General features: G+C 45.2%; 1 long non-coding RNA gene across 4 annotated transcripts in view; it reads right to left on the bottom strand.

The window, feature by feature from the left end:
- LOC137520981 (uncharacterized) overlaps positions 1-25,174 on the bottom strand; it is a 156,811-nt gene that overhangs the window by 62,866 nt on the left and 68,771 nt on the right. For 3 of the 4 annotated variants that reach the window (XR_011021984.1, XR_011021983.1, XR_011021981.1), the window contains exon 4: positions 12,127-12,203. This is a non-coding gene — a long non-coding RNA (uncharacterized lncRNA). The remainder of the gene's footprint in view (positions 1-12,126; positions 12,204-25,174) is intronic. The other variant, XR_011021985.1, reaches the window with a different exon arrangement.

The raw sequence follows: 25,174 nt of genomic DNA, 5'->3' as shown, positions 1-25,174 counted from the left end.
AAGTACCCTCAATATTAAGTAGCTAGAGGTGCCCCAGAGACTGAATTGAAATCTCTTCAGTGGAATCCCGAGAGCTGGGTGAGTAACCTCTCATTTACACTCTCATCAGGACTCTGCATAGGGAGGGAGGTGCTCAGGGAGTGAAGTGAGCCGCCCTTCCATCAACCGGCGCCTGTAGGCACATGCCTGCAGTGCCTTATGGTAAATCTGTCCCTGCATGGCATGGTTGAAGGATTCCACAGTCTGCAGTGGCTGCTGAAAATCACATTCACCTAGTAGTCTATGTTCCATGGGCCAATTTGAGGGTAATATTTTCATATATGACTGAGGTGAAGATTCAGTGTAGGTGGCCTTTATTCATTAATAGATTGCAATGTGGAACAAAGGTTAGAATTTAACATGTAAGTCTAAGGATCCACAGCTATCATCTACTTTTACTTTGAAGACATTCATACAGAGTGCAGAGAATGTGTAGAAGCAAAACCGGCCAGGGTAGACTTCATTAATGAAACAGAGCAGGGATTGTTTTGACTTCTTCCTTCAAACGCATGATGCAGAAAACTCAAGACACATGTTCTTGTATCGCAATAGTGATTTATTGATCTTTATCCGACTGACATATTTTACGTTAGAAAAAGAGATCCAGGCCTTTCTGTCACACTACATCAAACCCACCACTGCAGGGTGGCTTATGGAGGCTAGAGCACAGAAGAAAGAACACAGTTTGCTATATGAAGCATTAGACAATGACTAAAGAACAAAGCTTTATTGAAAATAATCAGGTGAACAACACAGAACCGGTGCAAGAACTCACACGTTTCAGTCTTCAAATGTGAAATGTACAGTATACGGCTAAAAACTGTGAACCAGAGTTTAAGTATAAACAAATGTTAGCAGGGTGTTTAGTCCTTGTTTAACATTGTGACATGTTGCTTGGCATGAATTAGATGTATATGTGTGAGAGATCGCGGAAAAGCCGCCGCGTGTGCTACTGAGGAGGCGGCTGATTCCGCGTCCAGCGCGGCGGTTTGCACACGGAAGCGTGTGTCTAGTGGCAGGGCGGAACGCGGAAAAGCCGCCGCATGCAACAACAGTTAGGCGGCTGGTTCCACGTCCAGCGCGGCGGTTTGCACGCGGCAGCATGTGTCTGCTGTGGCTGGGTCTGTTAGTGCACACAGGCTTAGGAATACACGTGCGCGCGCTGAGAGGCAGAATTCTTATACTAGGCAGGGAGAGTCAGCTGACCGCGCCGATCAGCTGACTCCTGAGCAGGATACTATTGGTTGAGCAATTAGGGGTGGTGCTGGAGAGCACTACTCCATATATAGTTTCTGCTGGCCAGTTGCAAGTTGTCTGCCATTGCGATCACTACGTGGAAGCACTCAGACCTCAGTCAGATCCTGCAGTGTGTTTGCACCAGGTGGACCTGGGAATTCACACTTAGCCAGATTACTTGAACTGTTATTCTGTTTATGCTCAGACTAGTTCCAGGGTGTAGAGACCAAGGACCTCACACCCAGCTTAGGGAACTGTATTACCATCTGTGTTTTTCTTCAGACTAGTTCCAGGGTACTGAGACCACGGACCTCGTACCCAGATTAGGGAACTTTATTACCATCTGTTTTATTCCTCAGACTAGTTCCAGGGTGCTGAGACCATGGACCTCGCACCCAGACTAGGCATTGTTTGATATCTGTTATGATTTATTGCTTTTCTGACTACTCCTCTGTCTTCTGATTCGGTATCTCGCATATCTGATATTCTGTTGCCAGACCCTGCTTTGCCTTGGATACCGAATCAGCCTTCTGTCTTTGTACTTATCTGTCAGTGTGTTGCCGACTTGGCGAGCCCGACCTCGAGAGCTATCTCTCCTATTAAGAGATAGTCTCCAGACCAGATAGTGACATCCACCGTCAGGTGTCACTCACTCTCTGGCCTTCCCTATCTTCAGCCTGACTCCACCCCTTGAGGAGTCTCAGGCTGCTGGAAGGTTCCTGTGCTTTCAGAGCAGTGTCTCTTTACTGTCTATTATCACCTGCTCAGCAGGTTCATTACTCAAAGTACTACTGTTGCACCAAACACTCACATACCAAAAGGTGTCCAGAGGTTAGCAATATATCTGTATTATCGGTTATTCTGTAGATCATCGATAATCAGGTATATATCTGCATTCTTGGTGATACTGCAGATCACCAATAATCAGATTTTCTCTGCGTGCTGACACCAATCGTTACAATATGCTTCTTTCTTCATGTTTGCGCATTTGGGACTTAGACCTAGGAATCAGAACAACAAACCGAGGTGCCCAAAATACAATAAAATAATAATTAAAATCAGTTTAAAAAGAAGGCAAGGGTTGGCTTATCTCCTGGAAGATAAACTAAATGATTTTTCACAAATGTATTTTTGTCAGTCAAAGAATATCACAATTGACAATGCGTTTTGCTGCCTAAAGCTGTTTCTTCAGGTAAAAATATGTTTTGATATAAGTAAGATATACCTGAATGGCCAGCAGAGGATCGAAGCGGCCCAGGAGGATGGCGAGGGAGCCAATGGCCTGAGTGGGGCTGGAGGAAGCCACAGGTATGTACAGAAGGCTTTTTTTTATGTCAGGTTTCCTTTAAGGCTTGCTTTAAAGTAGAACTATTACATAATAAATAAAATTGTTTATTTCTACAATATTTATTTATACATGTTTGCCTATTGTGAAAAATTACCTCCCTCTAACTTACATTCTTAAAGAGGAACTTTAGTGAAAATAACATAATGAATACAATTGCTTATTATTTTATAATATTAATTTATAGATTATTTAGTCAGTGTTTGCCCATTGTAAAATCTTTCCTCTCCCCGATTTTATATTCTGAAATTTATCACTGGTGGTAATAGCTTTAGTTCTGCCAGGTGACCTGTGCGGAATGTTAGTAACTTAGAGTTCTATGCACAGAGGGAGATACTGCTTGCTTGGCAGTTGGAAAAAGGTCTTATTTCCCACAATGCAACGAGGTTCAAAGACAGCAAACTGTCAGGACCACAGTCATGACATCACACTGTGGGAGGGGTTTCACCACAATAACAGCCATACAGACCCCCTGATAATCTATGTGAGAAAAGGTATAGATTTCTTGTGGGAAAGGGGGTATTAGCTATTGATTGGGATGAAGTTCAATCCTAGGTTAAAGCTCCTCTTTATATGCAGGGGTGTTGCTAGGATCCTAAGAGATGGGGGGCACTTTTGGGAACTCTAGCTGAAAAATGGGTGTGGCCATGTGCAGGAATTTGGGTGTGGTCATGGTTGGAGCCTAATTTACATGAACTTAACAGCAGTCTAGGTAGGCCTGCCCAGCATAATGGTGGATGAAGCTCTTCTCTCTATTAATAAAAAGTAGCATTCCCTGACTTTCTACTGGACCCCCTCCCAGGCTCCCACCGCACCACAACTCCCAGCATGTCCCCATAGAAGAACTACAGCTCCCTGCATGCCCCCTTAAAGGCATCACAACACCTAGCATGGCATCACAGCACCCAATATGTCCACATAGAGGCACCACAGCACCCAGCATATCCCCCATTGCTGTGTGCTGTGGTGCCATGCTGGGTGCTATGGTGCCTCTATGGGGCATGCTGGGTGCTGTGTAGTGCCATGCTGGGTGCTGCGGTGCTTCTGTAGGGCATGCTGGGAACTGTGTGGTGCCATGCTGGGTGCAATGGTGCCTCTATGGGGCACGCTGGGTGCTGTGTAGTGCCATGCTGGGTGCTACGGTGCTTCTGTAGGGCCTGCTGGGTACTGTGTGGTGCCATACTGGGTGCTACGGTGCTTCTGTAGGGCATGCTGGGTACTGTGTGGTGCCATGCTGGGTGCCTCTATGGGGCACGCTGGGTGCTGTGTAGTGCCATGCTGGGTGCTGCGGTGCTTCTGTAGGGCATGTTGGGTACTGTGTGGTGCCATGCTGGGTGCTATGGTGCCTCTATGGGGCACGCTGGGTGCTGTGTAGTGCCATGCTGGGTGCTACGGTGCTTCTGTAGGGCCATGCTGGGTACTGTGTGGTGCCATGCTGGGTGCTGCGGTGCTTCTGTAGGGCATGCTGGGTACTGTGTGGTGCCATGCTGGGTGCTATGGTGCCTCTATGGGGCATGCTGGGTACTGTGTGGTGCCATGCTGGGTGCTGCGGTGCTTCTGTAGGGCATGCTGGGTACTGTGTGGTGCCATGCTGGGTGCTGTGGTGCTTCTGTAGGGCATGCTGGGTACTGTGTGGTGCCATGCTGGGTGCTGTGGTGCTTCTGTAGGGCATGCTGGGTACTGTGTGGTGCCATGCTGGGTGCTGCAGTGCTTCTGTAGGGCATGCTGGGTACTGTGTGGTGTCATGCTGGGTGCTGCAGTGCTTCTGTAGGGCATGCTGGGTACTGTGTGGTGTCATGCTGGGTGCTATGGTGCCTCTATGGGGCACGCTGGGTGCTATGTAGTGCTATGCTGGGTGCTACGGTGCTTCTGTAGGGCATGCTGGGTACTGTGTGGTGCCATGCTGGGTGCTGCGGTGCTTCTGTAGGGCATGCTGGGTACTGTGTGGTGCCATGCTGGGTGCTACGGTGCTTCTGTAGGGCATGCTGGGTACTGTGTGGTGCCATGCTGGGTGCTACGGTGCTTCTGTAGGGCCATGCTGGGTGCTGCGTGCTTCTGTAGGACATGCTGGGTACTGTGTGGTGCCATGCTGGGTGCTACGGTGCTTCTGTAGAGCATGCTGGGTACTGTATGGTGCCATGCTGGGTGCTGAGGGTGCTTCTGTAGAGCATGCTGGGTACTGTGTGGTGCCATGCTGGGTGCTGCGGTGCTTCTGTAGAGCATGCTGGGTACTGTGTGGTGCCATGCTGGGTGCTGCAGTGCTTCTGTAGGGCATGCTGGGTACTGTGTGGTGCCATGCTGGGTACTGCGGTGCTTCTGTAGGGCATGCTGAGTACTGTGTGGTGCCATGCTGGGTGCTATGGTGCCTCTATGGGGCACGCTGGGTGCTGTGTAGTGCCATGCTGGGTGCTGCGGTGCTTCTGTAGGGCATGCTGGGTACTGTGTGGTGCCATGCTGGGTGCTGAGGGTGCTTCTGTAGAGCATGCTGGGTACTGTGTGGTGCCATGCTGGGTGCTGCGGTGCTTCTGTAGAGCATGCTGGGTACTGTGTGGTGCCATGCTGGGTGCTGCGGTGCTTCTGTAGAGCATGCTGGGTACTGTGTGGTGCCATGCTGGGTGCTGCGGTGCTTCTGTAGGGCATGCTGAGTACTGTGTGGTGCCATGCTGAGTGCTGTGGTGCCTCTATGGGGCATGCTGGGTACTGTGTGGTGCCATGCTGGGTACTGCGGTGCTTCTGTAGGGCATGCTGGGTACTGTGTGGTGCCATGCTGGGTGCTATGGTGCCTCTATGGGGCACGCTGGGTGCTGTGTAGTGCCATGCTGGGTGCTGCGGTGCTTCTGTAGGGCATGCTGGGTACTGTGTGTGGTGCCATGCTGGGTACTGCGGTGCTTCTGTAGGGCATGCTGGGTACTGTGTGGTGCCATGCTGGGTACTGCGGTGCTTCTGTAGGGCATGCTGAGTACTGTGTGGTGCCATGCTGGGTGCTGTGGTGCCTCTACTCTGCCTTGGGGACAACTGGGGAACCCCAGAATAGATCCGGGGCACGTGCCACTGATCTTTGGGGCTAGCAACGCCTCTGTTTATATGTATCAGAAATACTGGCATGTAAAGTTTTCTGCTGGCAAGGTGAATCACTGCGGAATTGTTTTTCTTTTTGTTTTTTATTTCAGCAGAAAGCCACATGATCACAGGGGAAGAAGACTGTGTAACATCCTAGCATAGGCTAAACATCACTGGGAGGGTGAGGCCACATATTAATAGACAAAAATATATTGTTATAGCCGGGTTTCTGAAACTAAACCCAGGATAATTAAGGTAAAAGTAAGTATCCTACATAACATATATTCTACTATATGTCATTATGGTTCCTCTTTAAAGGTCACCTGAAGTGAGAAGGAATATGGAGGCTGCCATATTTATTTATTTTTAAGCAATACCAGTTGCCTGGCTGCCCTGCTGATCCTCTGCCTCTAAAACTTTTAGCCATAGACCCTGAACAAGCTTGCAGCAAATCAGATGTTTCTGACATTATTATCAGATCTGACAAGATTAGTTGCATGCTTGTTTCTGGTGTGATGCAGACACTACCGCAGCCAAATAGATCAGCAGGACAACCAGCCAACTGGTATTGTTTAAAAGGAAATAAATATGGCAGCCTCCATATACTTCTCACTTCAGTTGTCCTTTAAATCGGATCTGAAGATGGTTAAAAAAAGAGTTTCACTTACCTGGGGCTTCTGCCATCCCCTGCAGCCGCCATGTGTCTGCGCCAGTCCTCAACAATCCTCTGGTTCCCTGCCAAGGCGCAGCTTCACTTTGTAGAGTCGCCGTCCACTGCGCCTGCGCGGCTGTAGCTGCACACGTGCTCGTTCACGCTCCCGCGCAGGCACATTAGAGATTGTCTCCTACTGCGCCTGTGCAGGGCGCACCCAGTGCCGGTAGCGCGAACGAGGATGTGCCCAGCCCGGGCCGCACAGGCGCACTGGCCATTGACGTGTAATTCGGAAAAACCAAAACTGAGCCATGGTGGGGGACCAAAGGATTTCTGAGGACCAGCGCAGGCACAGGGTGGCTGCATGGGGCTGGCAGAAGCCCCAGGTAAGTGAATTTTTTTTTTTTTTTTACCGTCAGGTCCGCTTTAAGTTCAGTTCTAACCTAAAAATAATCACCCTAATCGGAAACATTTGTTTCCAGCAGACTGACCCTTTAAAAATATGTCAGTGTCAGCCTGGACAGTATCCCTGTAATGTTAGCAGAGAGTGAGTAAGTTGCACAGTATGCGCAACACCTACAATAGCCAAACCACAGCTACACTGTTTATTTGAAAAATAAAAAGAAGAAAAAACGATAAGACTTCTCAGCCCGGCTGACAGTAATGTATTATTTGCCTGAGTGTGCATATGTGTGCGTGTTAGTTTGGCAAGGCAGTCGGATGTAACATATCATTACCTCATAATGATTTACTTAAGTCGTTATCGAGTCACGGCCCGCACAGGGCTACCATCAGAGGACACGGCTCTCAGTGATCCCAGGCGTTACAGGCTGTGTGTGTGGAAGGCTTTTTGCCTGATTCCTCTGGGCAGTTTGGCAGAGTACAGTTAAGGCATGAAACATTTTGCTGCTGGTCTCCGGTGTACACCTTTAGGGACCTGTTTCTAAGACAACTGGTGAGTAAAAAGCTTGGAATGTTGGATTTTGAGAGGCCTAAAGGAAATCCCGCATACTTCATAACTGAACTCACATTCGCTCTATATGTATTCTTCCCCCCTCTGCCTTCTTTCTTATGCCTAATAAAAGGTTTAAAAGCATAACGGTTTATTAATAGGGCTGACTGACATCTACTGACCACATAATTAAACGCTCATCAGATTATATAAGTATTTACAGAACTGACGGCAGACCTTTGTACTTCAGAACTAATCACGCACGTATATAGGCTGGTGAAGTGTGAGATTGATGTGGTTAAAGTGACTCTGAGGGACAGTCGATATCCAGATGATATCGAAATAAGCAGGATGGAAGAATTTTGTTGTACATTAAGCGCATCTGTGCATTATTTTATTGACGTATATAGCAGCATGTTCCTCAATGCTTTTTAGAGTAGATGGACACCTGCACATCAGTCACATACTTATGCAACCAGGACCTAAACCTAGGACTTCCTCTCTGTTCTAAAAGATAAACAGAATAATTACCTTTACAGAAAACAATTCCTTGTTACAGCTTATAGAGCTTCTTCGGAGATGCTGCAATGCAGTTACTTCCTGGTTTACTGGGAGCACAGAAAGGGTTAAACTCCTGTGTCTACATATAGCCTGTCTGAACGGCACACCCGCGGAACATATCAGACAGAGATGACAGCTCAGGTTACTGTGGATTATTACTTCCAGATAAGGCAGATTTAGACTCTAAATACACACAGAGTGGGTTTCTCTGAGATTTCCTTCTCTCCTGTGGAAGTGTTCAGGTCCTCTTTAACAGAGAATTTTTATTAATGTTTTCCGCTGGAAGCCAAACATTGACTTATAGCCATATTGTAGTAAAAAACTAAAAAAAAACAAAAAACACATTCGGTGCATTCCAGCACATAGACTCAAACATGTATAATTTAAAAAAGGAATATGGCATTGCATTATTTCTCATACATTTATGAATCAACATGTTTTGGCCACGGAGACCGAATATCCTATTTGAATATACTGTATGACACTCGTCCGTCACAGCAGTGTATCACTAACCAATCTGTTAACATTAAGGTTAGGAATCACAGTATCTGAGTTCTCTAACCATCTATTGCACAACTCAAATTTATTAGGATGATTTCGAACCTGATATGTCAGTGAGTAAAGGAAGCACAAAATTCACCACACATTTCCAATCTCCCATAGTGGGTACCGACTGAAGTTCCATTTGATGATAAGACATTTCTTCACATAGAATCATAGTAATCTAATCAACAGTCTGGCATACTTTCCACGGCAAATTTCTTCTAGAATGCCAAGCATATAGGCCTTGAGTGATAGGGTGATAGAGCAGAGTATCATGTAAGAAGTATACTACAGACTTCCAGCAACCATTTCCCAGGGGACATAGCCAAACATATTGCAGAAAATCTGCTCCATGCAATCCACACTTAAAACAACTATTACTATGTGTATTACTCTTAGCTAGTTGGAGTAGATACAAATAGGCTTCATGGAACCATTTTATATTAATGAACTTATCCTGAGAAGCAATTACTGTTTCGATGTACGATTCCTCAAATTCTGCCCAATTCTCTGAGGTAAAAGCAGACACGACCATTATCCATCTTTGGTGGGTCACTTGAATAAGTTGTTTATCATATGATGACATCAAGAAGTTATAATACTTTGTAATTTGTTTAGTTGTATCTTTCTACAGAAGCATCATTTCCAAATCAGAGGGACGCACTTCAACCTCATCTAGAACAAGTTGTGCTTGTACAGAGTGTTTGGGATGGAAATATCGATATAGAGAGTACTTAGGTAATCCAAACTCCCGTCTGAGCATCTTTAACGTAAACCTGTAAGAAAAAAGTTCCCCTTGGGATCCAGTGCTTGGACCCCCCAAAATCTCCTTGTGGGCGCTTGTTGGCGTGCAAGCATGCACAGTAGTCCCTTTCTATTCGAGTTCCGGCGGAATACATAAGTGCTTGTACACAGACAGGAGTGCGGCCACAAGAACAAATACGGTAAGTTCTTGTCGGATATGTTTAGAGGGCCCTTGTGCAGGACCAGTGAGCTCAAGAATGATTCTGAAAGCCTCTGGATTATCCCGCGGCTCGCCTTTACTGCAGTGAGTAACTTTTACTTTATTTCTCTTTATAGGTTCTTTAAGCATTGTGTCCCCAAACCAAACTATAATTAGAAGCCAGGAGCCAATTGTGTGGCCACAGAGTTCAATGGCTGGGACATTAGGCGCTCCACCTGGGACATTTGGCGGTCCACCTGGGAAATACGGTGGCCCACCTGAGATATTGCCTGGGACATATCTGTACCTGGGGCAGGAGGCACTAATACTAGGACATATCCCAGGTAAACTGGGATGGTCACTGTACCTAAGGGTGCCATGTGAAAATAATATAAACAAAGGTCTTTGGACCTCGGTCTCCATGCCCAAGGTACATAGTAGGATTCAGAATGAGAATAAACAGTATACATGTCATGCATAGAATGTACGGAAGAAAATAGAAAATCCCAGACCCAAAAACCTCCCTATCCCTACTTCCCAAATACAGAGAGCCTTCACCCACAAGCTAAATTGTATGCGTGTATGAAGAACAGTAATCAGAAAAATACACTATACCCAGCCTGGGTAATATAGTAATTTTACTTTGCCTCTCTTCTATCTGCAGCAACCTCTGTACACCAAAAAATGTAAAGATTATAAAATGTAGCACCTCAGCTTTCAGAGGTTATAATAAGGGCCTCAGAGTAAAAACTGTCCACAGCCACTAGGCAACAGCTCCTATCTAATCCCCCCTATAGCTACCATTTTCGGAGGGACAGTACCTCTTTGGGAATCAAATCTCTCTGTACCTCTTTCTTCCTCACTTGTCCCTCTTTCAGGATTGATGAACAGAGCTATGTATATATAGGCATACATTTTTTTTCTACTGAAAAATGTGATTAACCGACTCTACTCATTGGGTTCTGGTTCACCATGAGCTTGCTGGATAGTCTGTAATTCATGGTGTTTCAAGTCCTACTCCATAGAGCCACATTAATCCATGCCATGCACTAATGAGGATCAACCAAACCGAAACAGTCTGTATGCATGTTGGATTTTTGTGGCTCTGTACAATTAACAAGCTGACACATCATTGCATTCCAGCGGTTCTGGAGGTGTGGCTAGCTTACAGGTACAACAAGGAATAATTTGCATATTCAGCAGTGATGCCTCGTGGGAGACCTCATATGCTCATTCCAACCTGAATTATCGCAAATTACTTCTGTTTTAAGAAGGCAAACTTTTGTTTTGCTTAACATTTTAGTAAGCGGCCTTTTTGGTCCCTTCTAGGCCCCTACACACACAACAATGAGTTATGGTTCACTATGAGCTTGCTGGGTAGTCTGTGACCAATTATAATTCAAGATAAGGAAAATACGGTAGATAAACTGGCTAGCAAGGAAAAAGCATGGAAGTATTTATGATTATGACTTGTAACAACATTCAGAACATTTAGCTCCTCCCTTGGTAGATTTAAAGTATGGTATACCTAACTCAAGGCAAAACTGTCTAAATTGAGCACAGAGATATGTGCATGCAGGATTCACATAACCCTGTGCTTTGCCTGTTTCTGTCTTTGTTTCCTCCAGTCTCCATAATCATTCCTTGAAAAATATAAACTTTGGCTAAAGTAACATTTTTAGACAAGAAGAGGCAGGCTTGCTACGATGTTCCCTCCTATCACTCTTCCATTCCCTCCTTTTCCCTGCCCCATTCACTCCCCTTAAAGCGGAACTCCAGTGAAAATATTGTAATAAAAAAAAGTGCTTCATTTTTACAATAATTATGTATAAATGATTTAGTCAGTGTTTGCCCATTGTAAAATCTTTTAAATCCCTGATTCACATTCTGACATTTATTACATGGTGACATTTTTACTGTTGGCAGGTGATGTAGCTGCTGCATGCTTTTTTGGCAGTTGGAAACAGCTGTAAACAGCTATTTCCCACAATGCAACAAGGTTCACAAACAGGAAACTGCCAGGAGTACCACGGTCCTCAGAGTTTCTTGTGGGAGGGGTTTCACCACAATATCAGTCATACAGCGCCCCCTGATGGTCTGTTTGTGAAAAGAAATAGATTTCTCATGTAAAAGGGGGTATCAGCTACCGATTGGTATAAAGTTCAATTCTTGGTCGGAGTTTCTCTTTAAGAGAAGTTAGGTATACTGAAGGGCTGGAACCCACTAGAGCACTTTTTTGACTGTTTAGAGAGCGCTTTAAATTGCTAGCGCTTTCACTAAACGCTCTGCCAATGTAAATAAATGTAATAAATCCCACAGTAGCGATTACGATTAGTAAAATCGCAATTGCAAGACATGCATTTTGGGAGCGTTTGTGCTTCAATGAAAAGTATATAAGCGCTGGCAAATCGCTCATGAATCGCTACACATAGTGATTTGTGTGCTATTTTAAATTACTGCAAACTGTAAATAAAATTAAGATACATTGAAAGGACTAATCAGAAGGAAAATCGCTAATCGCTAAACAATCGCTTACACTTTTTAAGATCGCTCCCAAAAGTGCCGGTAAATGCTCATGAAATCGCTTACAAAATGCTAACTAAAAACGATATCATTTGCGTTAGCGTTTTGTAGTGGGTTCCAGGCCTCAAACTGATTGAGATGCTGACAATGAACTTGTTTGAAGTGATACATTCAAAGTTTGAACTCTGTGTGTTCCTGTACCCAAATGGTTAGTAGGCAACAGCCCTGTCAATTAAAACCACACCATTTAACTTCCAATAAGATCAAATTACCAGGACATAGCAGATACCTTGAAAGGCACACCTGGACTCCTGGAGGCCACATGCCTCCACCAGCAAGGAGAAGACACCTGGAGAAAAAGAAAAGACGCATCAGGGACCAGCACAAGTCTTCCTTGGTAGCAAGTGCTAGGTCTTCTCTTGACAAGTTATTTTTTTTATGTTCAGCCTACAGTTCTGCTTTAATTCCTGGGAGTTACATACCGGTAGTCCTTAGAGTTACACCTTGCAAACTACAGGAAGTTGACATGAATACTGCCAAGTTGGAAAGAGATAGAGTGTCTGGGTCACATTACGGGAAAACTAGAGATTGCTGATGTGTTTCGGGAAGATATAGTACCCGCATACAGCTGTGCTTATAAGTTTATATAACCTGGCAGATTTTGTAAAATGTCTACCACTCTATGAGACATCTCAGAAAAATACAATCATTAAAAGTGCATAACAATTAGTAAAATACTGACATGGTTCATGTTCAAGATTTTGCATACCCTTAATTCTTAAAGAAATTTTAAGTGAAAACTTTAGTGGCCAGTTACTTACCTGGGGTTTCTTCCAACCCTCTGAAGTCTTCCTGGTCTCTCCTCCGCTGTCCACCTCCGAACGATGCATGAGTGGCCCTGTTCTATGCGCCTCCTCCATCGTACTCCCGCCGCCGGGAGTATTTTGCGCTCCTGTGGCCGAGGAATGTACTGCACTCCTGTGGACGGGAGCGTTCTGTGCTTGTGGGGTAAGTAAAATTGCTACTGCATATGCGCAGAATGCTCCCAGCCACAGGAGCGAGATCTAAGAGGCGAATGCGCAGTGGCTGGGTGACTTTCTGAGTCGCCTAGGTTACGGAAGGGGACACTGGGGGCATGGACCAGCGCTGAACAATGGTGAAGGACCAGGAAGACCTCAGGGGTTGGAAACCCCAGGTAAGTAACTGGCCACTAACATTTTCACTTGATATTCCCTTTAATTTAGCGTTAATGACAGATTGCAAAAAGTCTCCAGTTCCTGCAAATTCTGAGGCAGTCTTACAAGAACTGCACATTTGAGATCTGTCCAAAGTGTTTCAATGATACTGAGGTCAGGAAAGAGTGATGGCTACTCCAGAACCTTTACTTTTTTTATATTGTAGCCAATGATGGGTCGCTTAGACCATGAAGAACTACACTGAGTCTCTGGAAGCCTGTTGTAACGATTTGTGTCAGCAAATAACAGAATTCTGATTATAGGTGATCTGCAGAATCACCTATAATACTGGTATATCAGAAACTGTGGTCACAACAACATATAGTGATTTGGTGCAACAGTAGTACAGAGGAGCTGGTGGGTACTAACAGTACAGCGCCCCTCACCAGAGTCAAGGGCCCTCTGGTGAGAGTAGAGAGGTCAGACAGATCGGGTTTGGCAACAGACAGACAGATGCAGTACAAAATCGGAAGGCAGAGACTGAAAGGTATAAACAGGCAGAGTCAGCAGCAAGATCAGGTGGGCAAAGGTACAGAATCACTGAGCAGAAGAATAGTCAGAACGAGCCAGAGTCATGCACAAATAATACACAGTAGTATAATGATTAAAGCTATCAAACAATTCCTATCTTGTGTGAAATCCCCGGTTTCCTCCAGGATCAAAGCACACCGGAACTATCTAGGGTCTGAGCGCTAACACGAAGTATCCGCAACAGCAGACAAGTTGCGAGTGAATCAGCTAGGCTTTTGAAGCAGAGGAGACCCATCAGGCACGCCCCCTCCTATCAGTCAATGAGGAGCGGTGAGAGTCTCCTCTGACATCAGCCGACCGGCTGGTCAGCTGACGCGCCTCCTCCCCACATAAAGGTCCTGTCTGTGCGCGCGCGCACGCGACAAAGCAACCCTATGTGCAACTGACAGACCCGTCTTTGGCACGCTAGACGCCTGAGGCACGGATACAACGCTAGACAGGGAGCTGGAGGCAGCCGCGGTGGTAGCGCTATTCACCGAGCTTATATACCAATATACCGTCTCTGCTAGTACCTACACCTACAGAGGGCTAGGAGAAATTTTGTGTCTGGAGGCAAAATTCAATGGTTGTTTTTAGATGGAGCACACTTTTAATGTTTATTAACGTTTTCATGATGGTGTCTGCCTTTCCACACAGTAGAAGTTTCTCTTATTTATCAATGAATGACAGTTAATTTGAGCCTACTGTGAACTGAGGACAAAACTCTGAGCACATTTGACTCAACATCTGGAGTTGGTTAAAAGTGTTGATATAGAGGAATTAAAAGATAGTTTTGTTTTTATAAGGCATAAGCTGGTCAAAGCACAGAATGTAGTGAAAGCTGAAGAGACCAGTGAAAGAAATGTTATTAGAGTATACAAGCAACCTGAAAATGTAATTTTTTTTCAGAGAAAAGCAAAACACAGATATTAAAAAAAGGTTGAGAGTCTTTCATCCATAGTGTTAACATTCAGCATGCACTCAGTTCGATCTTCTGTAATAAATATAACTTTGTAAAGTTGCATTGAATGTACTGGTCTGGCCATCCACATCTGCAATAATGTCAGTACCCTTCACCAGGGAGTGTTGACAAAAAAGTAAAAAGTTGACCCAACTTTTGACAGATTTCTCCCTTTTTGGTGTAGCTCATCAGCACTGTATTTTTTATTCCTGATCAGGACTGTGCAGGGTTGATGATGCTCACCCATCCCCCCCAATGCTGGTGTTCTACCCAACCCAGCGTCCCCCCAGGTCCCATAGCATTCTTCTTCAGCACTGTCCTTGAACTTCAGTTGAAGACAGTGTGGATGCCATCCGTGTGCCTCCTTGCCAGGTGAGCTCTTGGGGAGAGTTGGTATGGCACTCCTGGCATCTTCTGTGTCTGTCAAGAGCTGAGGGGTAGAGCAATAGCACTGGGGCAAAAGTCAGGGTTATCTAAACCCTGACTAAACAGTGCTCAGTGCCATTTTCTTGTTAGTTGTGTAAGTCATCTTGGTCAGACTAGTCTGCAGTCTGTCCTTGCCAGTCCAAACTGCTATAGTCAGTCTCAGAACCCACCCAGAGCCAGCACTACGATAGAGGCCAAAGAGGCAATTGCCCCAGAGCCTGCAAGGATCCCCAAGGTGTCTACCCCCCCCGCACCAAATTAACGGTTTCTTCTGCAGAGGCCCCTGCATAATCTTCAGCAGAATAACATCTCACCTGCACTCCTCTTTCAGTCTGTGGCTCCATGCACTTTCGTCTTCATTCACTGATGGCTGCATCTTCTTTATGACCTGCAGCATGTTATTGCGTTATAATTTGTGCCAGGTCATGAAGGAGAGGCTAAGTTGCAAGGATGAAGTCAGGGAGTGCATGGAGGCGGAGCCACAGTATGACAGAGGAGGGCGCATGCCACCACAGGTAAGACCCCACTTTGCCAAAGACGCTGCAGGGGGCCCAGGGAGCCTAGTTAAGTTAGGGGATGATCGGGGGTGTCAGCAACTGGCTCAGAGGCCCGGGGGGGGGGGGGGAATGTGGTTGCAACAAAGGGCCCCTACTGCAGCTTTTTGGTTAGGGTGTGTCTATTGGTGGGCCATGGGTTAATTTTGCCCAGGGGCGCCATTGTTACTAGAACCCACCCTACAACTCCACCCTCCAGGCTTTGCCCTCCTGTTTTTTCAATTACTGTTGGGGTAATGCCACTGTTTGTGACCTGGTGGTCGCCACTAGGCAGCAAAGTAGTCTACACCCCACTAGGGGTGGCATTTATTTTTCCCTTGCAGGGTAGTTTTGTGCCTATGCCCTGGGAGAGCCTATGCCTACCACCAGAATCAACATGGCCTTGACAGCTGGCAAGGTCTTTGACAAGCTGATTTCAGCATTTTGTTTGAAATATTGCGGTTATGAAAGGAAAGTAGGAGCCCCTAACTTAAGCAAGATCTCGTCAGTGGAATGCTGATAGCAGGGTGAGTAACCTCTCATTTACATTTTCATCCGGACCCTGCTTAGAGAAGGAGGGAGGGTGGCGCTTGGGAAGGGATGTGAGCCGCCTTTCCACCATCAGGCACCTGTAGGCACGCGCCTACAGTGCCTTATGGTAAATTTGGCCCTGGTTACAAGTCAAGGACAGTATGTAAGTTCTAGTGGCAGTGAACAGGGTGAGAAGTGTTAATTTACAGTTTTGTGCTGAATGCTTTCCAGTCCTAGCAGCTCTAGCGTGGTTCTGCATTAAGCATGGCTACCGCCTGCGGGAAAAAGCTGTTCCTGTGTCTAGAAGTTTTAGTTGCGATTGACCGGAATCTTACTCCTGAAGGCGTGAGCTGGAAGATGGAGTGAGCAGGGTGAGAGGGGTCAGAGGCAATCTGCTAGCGTAAAGATCCTGCAGGGAAGGTAAGCTGCAGCCAATTATCCTTTCCGCTGTTCGGATGATGCACTGTAGTCTCACCTTTTTTTAGTACTGAACAGGAGCCGAACCATACAGTCATAGATGATGTCATGATTGATTCAATGAATGCAGTGTAGAATTGCACCATTAATTTTTGAGGTAGACCAAACTTTTTCAGCTGCCATATGTGGTACATCCTCTGTTGTGCTTTCTTGATGATAGTGACAGTATTGTAGTCCCATTTTAGGTTGTTTGAGATTGTGGACCCAAGAAACTTGAATGACTCTACCCAGGTTATTGTAGAGACATTTATGGTTGGGGGAGGTGCTGGAGGGGAGAGTTGGAGCCCCCTTACAGTTCTGGGACCCCCTGCAGTTGCAGGGGCTGCTCCCCTGTAGTTACGCCCCTGTGAGTCACATCCAAGAACAAGTGGTTTTTAATTTGGTAGCAGTAAGAATAAAGCATTGCTGTTGTCCTAAATTAAATGAACATGTTTTCAAATTATCTTTCTTTAAAATTGTGAGACCTTTGTCTATTTAGATTACAATAATGTGGAGCTACTGAAGAACATTTGCATCTGGCTTGGGTTAATTTAAAGGTGGCCACACACCATACAATTTTTTTCAATGTCTGTTCAATTTAAGAATTGCAATCAATTTTTCTGACTGACATTTAAAAAATATGACCAATGTATCACACGCATATGTTCAATTTTTCCCCCGTTAAGATAAAAATGATTGGAAACTCTGACAAAATTGGTAGGGTGTATATATTAATCCATTGACAACCTAACACACACCATACAATCTTTAAAAAGATTGAAGAAAAATATCTGGCATTCCGGATCAATAAAAATCGAAGAAAATGGGAAATTCAATCGGATTTTTCAGTCGAATGAAAAAAAAAAAGCTTTCGAGTTTTTCGGGAAAACCAATCGTTTTTATTGAATTGCCGCAAAATTGGATCATTTTATTGTATCGTGTGTGGCCACCTTAATGTCTGGTTGTGGGCTCGAGTTAAATGCCATTTTTACCCACTGTAGAAATACATGCAAAGCTGATACAAAATTGACAGTACTGGACCGGAAATGTACAGATTTATGTCTGAGCAGAGCCATAGAAATACATGTAAAACGGATGCCAGCTCTCAAAAACTGACAGGACAGGGCAACTTTTTATGTGTGAACCAAGCCTAATGGGCCAGACACCTATTGTAGAGAGCTGGAAGTGCAGAATTACAAGACCTAGATATTTATCTGACCACAATGTTCATATCAAGTCTTACCTACATCCTATACACAAAATTCTGACCAATCTCTCTCTACCTGTTGTAGATGTCATTCACTAGGGAACTTTACCTTCCAGACTGGGAAAATTTCACCAGAAATTCAGAAAAGTGAACTAAATAGGGGCCGTAATGTTACAGCACAGAAAGGGAATCCTTCATGTAAATATATTGATTACCTAATTTGACCTGTAAATCAATAACCATATGATCTGTCAATTTATTCTCAATGTATGGCTAAGGACTGCTCTGTCTGCTTCCTTGTGTCCACTCTGCGAAATCTCATGGGGAAGGGGGGGTGGAAATATAAGCAGCATCAAGAATCTTAGCAAGCACATTGAGCGGTATTCACTAACGGACAGTAAAGCCTCTGGCAGCTGGATAGTGTAATGGTTAAGGGCTCCATCTCTGACACAGGAGACCAGGGTTCAAATCTTGGCTCTTTCAGTTTAGTAAGCCAGCACTTATTCAGTAGGAGACCTTGGGCAAGTCTCCCTAACACTGCTACTGCCTATAGAGCGCGCCCTAGTGGCTGCAGCTCTGGCGCTTGGAGTCCACCGGTAGAAAAGCATGAAATAAATGTTTTGTTTGTTTGTTTTTTCCACGGGAGGCTGAACTGCACGCTTGTCGTGCAGTTCAGTTTCAAGCGCCATTGCAATTACATGCTGCCAAATAGTAGCGTTTTCTAACACCACATGTGTCACTATTGACATGTAGCAGCGTTACCAGGTGGCAAAAACCCATCGTATGTCGTGTCTGAGGGCGGCAGCTGCCATGCTCAAATGCTACTTCATGGGGGGTCCGTCTGTCCACTGTCCGTCCCAAGCACTAGCAAGTGCCTGACTGGTGAATGGGATGAGCTGAAAGACAGAGAATTCACCACCTTCAGCTGTGTATGGAAAAGAGGCCTTAAATTGTGTGTGCAAAGAGAGCACACCAATTGTATGGTTATTTACACTGACTAGATAGCGCATAATGCTCAAATAGCACGACCTGTGTTACCTGGGTAACGTGAGTGTAACTAGAGTAGGGCACCATGGAGGATGTGTTAACCCTCTGGGCGATACAATTGCATCGCCCAGGAGGGGGCGCAGCACTTTTTTAAAAATGTTTTCTCTTTTAAATCATGTAGCGAGCCCTGGGCTCGCTACATGATAGCCGCTGCGCAGCGGCATCCCCCCACCCACTATGATCGCCTTTGGCGATCAGAGTAAGCAGGAAATCCCGTTCAGAACCTTCACAATGAATGACAGGACGTCCTGGGATGAAGAGAGGAGGAGACTGCAGCTGAAGAGGAGTGCAGCAGCTGGGACCCTGAAGACCTGCATCCTGAATGACAGGGCACCCTCTGATGAAGAAAGCCAGATGGGGAGGAGAGGATCGGAGCAACAGGAACAGGTGAGATGTTTCATCAGGGTTTAGCCAGTGTAGTGTATTTGGTGGTGGCAGAAGGGGTTGGTTAGTGTAGTGTAGCGTAGTAGGTGATTACAGCAGCAGGGGTTGTGAAGTGGGAGTAGCAGGGGTAAGTGAAGTGAAGTGTGGTGTAAATGGGCAGTGTAGCTTAGATAGTGACAGTTTAGGGAAAAAAGGTCCATTAGACTCCCCTGCACCATAGACGCACCTAGGATTAGGTTTTTGTTCTCTCTGATTTTTGCCCCCTAAACCTAGGTGCGTCTTATATGCCGGAGCGTCTTATATTCCGAAAAATACGGTATGCCCCCCCATTGCCCTCCCATAGCTACGCCTCTGGCAAATTGCATAGAAGTGTATTGAAAAAATACACTTCTGCACATGTGCACCGCCAAACGTTTTCAAATATCTATGGCGGCATTGATTTACATGACTTCCGGTCACCGCATGTCGTGTGGATGTTTGACGGTAACGCGCTGATGCTTTCACATCAGATGCTTCTGCCGCATCGCACTGCATTAGGTATGAAATGCACCATAGTGTTTCATTGCTTTAGCTTTACCCTGCAGTAAAAAAGGGTAACACAACGCAATGAAAACACTGTAGTGTGTGTAAGGAGCCAGAGGATTTTTCTCTAAAACCAAACCATGAAATCAAAATGTCATTCCGTTCTAATATAATGTTTTAATTAGACACCTAAATATTATTCTAGTGCAGACAGCTTCCCAGTCCACTGTGTGACCATTACCATTTTTTTTTTCTCCTTACTATTACTTGTTTATTTTTAGTAGGAGCGCTGTGTTCTATTAGGCTTGGCTGTGCTCGCTACAATTACACAGCTTTATGTTGTACAAGGAATGTCCTATTCATAAACCTCTCACCCTATCTCAGCTCCAAATTCCCATGTGCAGCAGTTTAAAAGGGCTCCTTGCCGTGGATCAGTTGCACTTGGTACAAACAATTCAGCACAGGATTTTTGGCACAAAAAAATTGCAGTATGTTCTTTGTCAGTACCAACATTCTTTACTTTCTTGTTTTGTAAGCAGAAACTGATGCAGGTTTAACGCCATTCTGTGGTTATTATTGTTTAGGCTGAAGGTAAAGGTATGTTGAGTGTGTAAGAAATATAGGAAGCCTGTAGCCAAATGAATAGAGGCTGCCATGTTTATATTGTTCTCAAAATGCCAACTACCTCACTGACCTCACTAACATGATGATATGTATGCTTCAGTCCTGTCTCCTGTCCCATACCTGGAATGAGCAGCCACCCAGCGACATAAAGCCTGGTACACACTTTCAATTATGATTGGCCGATCACTGACCAATTTTACCGCCTCCATGTAGTAGGGCTGGAACCCACTAGATCGATTTTGTGAGCGTTTAAGGAGCGATTCAAACTGCTAGCGATTTCCCTAAACGCTCAGCTAATGTTAATGAATGGGCCAAATTCCACTGGAGAGATTGCGATGACCAAAATCATGCCGCATTTTTAGCGTTTAGCATTAGCATTTTTGCAATGTAAAGTAAATAAACGCTGGCATAATCGCTCGTCAAAACCTACAGAGTAATTTTGCTAGTGTTTTTACATTACTGCATACCCTCCAACTACCGCCCTATCTCCCTCCTCCCCTTTGCCTCAAAACTCATTGAGCGTCTGGTTCACAAACGCCTGACTCAGTACCTCAGTGCCAACTCACTGCTAGACCCACTGCAATCTGGATTTCGGCCTGCCCACTCAACCGAAACTGCTCTCACCAAAGTGGTCAATGACCTTGCCTTAGCTAAAGCTGAAGGTAAATACTCCATTCTCCTCCTCCTTGACCTTTCAGCAGCTTTTGACTCAGTAGATCATCCTCTACTCCTCCAGTCCATGTGCATTCACGATCTCGCCCTGACCTGGTTTTCATACTACCTCTCCAACCGCTCCTTCACGACCTTCTTCAAGGAGTCCTCGTCCACTCCCAACCACGTCTCTGCGGGAGTCCCCCAAGGCTCGGTCCTTGGCCCCCTACTGTTCTCCCTATACACATCCTCCATTGGCACAGTTATCTCCTCCATGGGTTTTACCTATCATCTGTATGCAGATGACACCCAAATCTACCTCCACACCCCTGACATCTCGACCACTACCATGGACAAGGTGTCCTCCTGCCTATCAGCCATCTCCTCCTGGATGTCTGCTAGGTTCCTGAAACTAAATCTAGACAAAACGAAAGTTATGATCTTCCCACCCCCGCTATCTGTGAACCTCCCAGATGTGCATGTCACTGTTAAGCACACTACCATTCGCCCTACCTCTCAAGTCCTCTGTCTGGGTGTCACCCTGGACTCCGAACTCTCCTTCACTCCCCACATCCAAAACCTCACAAAGTCCTGCAACTTCCACATTCGTAACATCTGTAAGATTCGCCCTTTCCTGACCTCTGCCACCACCAAACTCCTCATCCATGGCTTCATAATTTCCCGCCTCGACTACTGTAATGCCCTTCTGTCTGGTCTCCCTATGACCCGAATAGCCCCACTGCAATCCATCATGAATGCGGCAGCCAGAATTATCCACTCCTCCCATCGCTCCACCAGAGTGCCTCCCCTCCGTGAATCCCTCCACTGGCTTCCTATCCAGTCCAGAATCAGATTCAAGATATTGTGTCTGACCTACAAATCTGTCCGCAAAACCTGTCCAACCTACATTTCTGATCTTACTCAGAGGTACACACCTAGCCGCTTACTCCGTTCCTCCAATGAACTTCGCCTGACCGCCCCCCCCACCCCCCGCATCACACAGTCCCATGCACGCCTCCAGGACTTTGTAAGTCTCTACCTCCACCCATTAGGGCTGCCCCCTCCTTCAACATCTTCAAGAAGGCCCTCAAAACTCACCTTTTCACTCTGGCCTACCACCCCTCACAATTGCTCTAAACCCACAACGGAACTCTTGACCTTTCGTGTCTCTACCTCTCCTTCTAGATTGTAAGCCTTTGGGCAGGGTCCTCCTCCTTTTGTGTCCTACCTGATTATGCACCTCCATTACTGTGAACCCATGCTATGCATCTGAGTGAACCTAACTTGCCTAATTTCCATGCTCCCATCCAGTGACTGACTAAGCATTACTTTGTACTCATACTGTGCTGTGTGATCTGGTTTTCTTGTATTCCTGTATTGTCATATTGCTGTATGTCACCCCTAAATATTGTCTGCAACCTAAACTAATGTCCAGCGCTGCGTAATATGTTGGCACTTTATAAATACAATAAATAATAATAATAAATAATACTGCACACTGTAAATAAGTTAACATTAATTGAAAGGACCGATCAGAATTAAAAACGCTAATCGCTACACAATCGTTTTTTTAAAGAGGAACTGTCACAAAAATCATAAATATAAAGCACATACAAATAAGAAGTACGTTTCTCCTCGAGTAAAATGAGCCATAAATTACTTTTCTCCTATGTTGCTGTCACTTACAGTAAGTAGTAGAAATTTGACATTACCGACAGATTTTGGACTAGCCCATCTTCTCATAGGGGGGTTCTCAGGGTTTTCTTTATTTTTAAAAGCACTTAGTGAATGGCAGTTTCTCCATCCAACTGCCAAAATAGTGTGCAGTGAGCAGGGAGGCTGTTCAGCATCTTTGTATTAATCATTTTCAGGAAATGTCTTTATAAAGAATAAAGGCCATGCTGAGAATCCCCTATGGAGAGATGGGCTAGCCCAAAATATGTCAGTAATGTCAGATTTCTACTACTTACTGTAAGTGACAGCAACATAGGAGAAAAGTAACTTATGACTCATTTTACACTGGGAGAAATGTACTTATTTGTATAGGTTTTAAATTTTAAGATTTTCGTGACAGTTCCTCTTTAAAAATGCTACCAAAATTGTTCATGAAATCACTTACAAACCGTTCATACATACCGCTAGCGATAAGCGATTTGTAGTGGGTTCCAGGCCGTATGAGGGTTTACTACACAGTCTTCTCATAGTATTCAGTGTCTGTTGACCTTCATGCTACATGGAGGTGGTAAAATCAGTCAGTGATTGGCCACTCATAAAATAAGAGTGTAGCGGGCTTTAGACTTGAGTTAGAACACCTGATTGTCATACTCATTCTGGTTCAGTGACACAATAATTCAGTGACAACCAATGAGCATGCTGCACACATCCAAGTTTGATCAGTCAACCATTGTCCAATTTTACCATCTCCGTATGGCATGAGTTTGCCTGCAAAATCTATTCACAGTATTCAAAATCTGTTGGCCCTCATAGAGAAGTTTGCCTTCTTAAAACAGAAGGTATTTGGGATTATTCAGGTTGGAGTGAATAGATGAGGTGTCTCACAATGCATCATGGGGGAGTGTGTAATCTTATTTCCACATCCCTGGTGGAAGCACAGAGTGCAGCACGAGGTGTCTTTTGTCACAATATATCGGCAGTACTTGGCACTATGTGCGATCCCTGAGTCCTTACAGGGTGTCCCACCGTACTTCGTGTGGAGATGACTGGACGCAGAGAAGTGGCTTGTTTTTCACAATTCCGTGACAGGGATATGAGAGCTGCCAAATGTATTTCCTTTTAAATGAACCAAAGCTGATTGGCTGCCCTGCTAAATGTTTCACTTTGGTAGAGTCTGAATCAAGCACCTGAAACAAACGTGTGACATGTGTGACGGGTTTTTAAACGTTAGTCAAAACACCTGATCCGCACACTTGTAGCTCTGTGGCCTAAAGTAACCCTGTACTGAGAGAGATTATGAAGGCAGCCATATTTATGTCCTCATAAACTATGCCAATTCCCTGGCTGTCTTTCTAATCCTGTGTCTCTAATACTTTGAGCCATTGGCCCAGCATGAGCGTGAGCATCAGGTGCACTGATTAGAGTCTGCCCATATTGCTGCATGCTTGTTTTGGGATTCAGACGCTACTGCAGCCAAAGGGAACAGAACGACTCCCAGGCAACTGCCGTTCTTTAAAAGGAAATAAGGAATAGGAATAGAAAATAAATATGGCAGCCTCCATATCCCTATCACTACAGGGTACCCTTGGAAATGGAGGACAGGGATTTCTGTAACAGCCTGGGTAAAAATGGCAGGGTGTGCAGACTAGACTCTTTCATATGGGCAGCTAAAGGTGCTGAATTCACTGCATGTCAGCTGTTTCCGTAAAGCGCACTGGTTAGCGCTTGGTACAGGACAGGTGGCGCTGCATGGAGTCACATCTAAGGGCTTGATTCACAAAAGCGTGCTAACAGTTAGCACGCTGGTGAAAAGCCCCTTATCACGCCTAAACTCAGTTTAGGCGTGATAAGTTTAGGCGTGATAAGTTTAGGCGTGATAATTATAGCACCAACTGGTTTAGCACCGCAGTGCACAGCTGATCAAAAGTTTTGTGCTAGCAAAGTCTGGTGCGCGCGAAACGTCGCATAGAGTTTAATGTCTAAACTTATCTAAACTTATCACACCTAAACTGAGTTTAGGCATGATAAGGGGCTTTTCACCAGCGTGGTGCAATGGTTATCATGCCTAAAGTCTTTTAGGCGTGATAACTGGGTTATCACCGCTTTGTGAATCGAGCCCTAAGTGTGGACATACAGTAGCTGTGCTCAGAAGCAATCCTCTGATGAAGCAGCAGAAGCTGCGATACATGTGAGGGACAGCGTGGGTTTGAATTGTTCAGGACACTTGTAAGACTTTTTATAACATTGACTATAGACTTTGGAGGCTCAGCATCACTGTATAGGAGCTTTATCTAGGGACCAGTGGTAGAGGCAGTGCTGTACTTCAGGGCTAGCCTCCCTGCTTGTTTTCATACATTTCATTTTTGGACTCAGTTTGGTCTGTCCGTGTATGGTGGCTGTTTGGATGGCTAGATGTTGCTTACTCTAGTGTTACAGTGTTAGATATATTTATGAATTTTCCATCATTGCTATTTATATTATGCCCACGCTGTATGAATGTAAATTATTTTTACAACCATCCAGGGCCGGATTTAGCATAAGGCATTGTAGGCACGTGCC

This window comes from Hyperolius riggenbachi, chromosome 6 (assembly GCF_040937935.1).
Source record: "Hyperolius riggenbachi isolate aHypRig1 chromosome 6, aHypRig1.pri, whole genome shotgun sequence".
In the NCBI taxonomy this organism is placed as follows: Eukaryota; Metazoa; Chordata; class Amphibia; order Anura; family Hyperoliidae; genus Hyperolius; species Hyperolius riggenbachi.
Note: the sequence above shows the minus strand (reverse complement) of the source record. Positions and strands in the feature narration are given on the sequence as shown.